The 788-nt window shown below is 50.9% G+C and overlaps 1 protein-coding gene across 2 annotated transcripts in view; it reads left to right on the forward strand.

The window, feature by feature from the left end:
- Positions 1–788, forward strand: part of LOC106880470 (cAMP-regulated phosphoprotein 21) — a 158,759-nt gene that overhangs the window by 23,562 nt on the left and 134,409 nt on the right. The gene's annotated exons all lie outside the window — the stretch shown is intronic.

Raw genomic sequence — 788 nt, forward strand, 5'->3', positions numbered from 1 at the left:
TTTTGTTTGTGGCAGATGTTCAGGTGCAATAAAGACTGTAAACAAACAGGAAACAACTTCTATCTCATTCCAAGGTGAAAAACTAGAGGTAGTCGATAGCTTCCGCTATCTGGGCGACCAAGTTAGTAGTGGGGGTGGGTGCGCTGAAAGTGTAGCTGCTAGAATAAGAATAGCCTGGGCAAAGTTTAGAGAGCTCTTACCCCTGCTGGCGACAAAGGGACTCTCACTCAGAGTAAAAGGCAGACTGTATGACGCATGCGTACGAACAGCCATGCTACATGGCAGTGAAACATGGGCTGTAACTGCTGAGGACATACAGAAGTTCGCAAGGAATGAAGCCAGTCTGCTCCGTTGGATGTGTAATGTCAATGTGAATACCCGTCAGAGTGTAAGTATCCTGAAAAGCTGAACAAGAGAGACGACTGCACTGGTATGGACATGTGGTGAGAATGGATGAGGATAGCTGCATGAAAAAGTGCCACACCCTAACAGTTGAGGGAACCCGTGGAAGAGGTAGGCCCAGGAAGACCTGGGCTGAGGTGGTGAGGCAAGACCTTTGTACATTGGGCCTCACCGAGGCGATGACTACTGACCGAGACCTTTGGAAATGTGCTGTGCGTGAGAAGACCCGGCAAGCCAAGTAAGATTGTTGCCAGTGCCCCTGGACTGGCTCTTGTGCGGGTGGCACATGAGATGCACCATTTTGAGCGTGGCCATTGCCAGTACCGCCTGACTGGCTCCCGTAGGATTTTCGAGCGAGATCGTTGCCAGTGCCCCTGGACTGGCTT

The sequence above is a fragment of the Octopus bimaculoides genome, chromosome 4 (genome assembly GCF_001194135.2).
Source record: "Octopus bimaculoides isolate UCB-OBI-ISO-001 chromosome 4, ASM119413v2, whole genome shotgun sequence".
Lineage (NCBI taxonomy): Eukaryota > Metazoa > Mollusca > Cephalopoda > Octopoda > Octopodidae > Octopus > Octopus bimaculoides.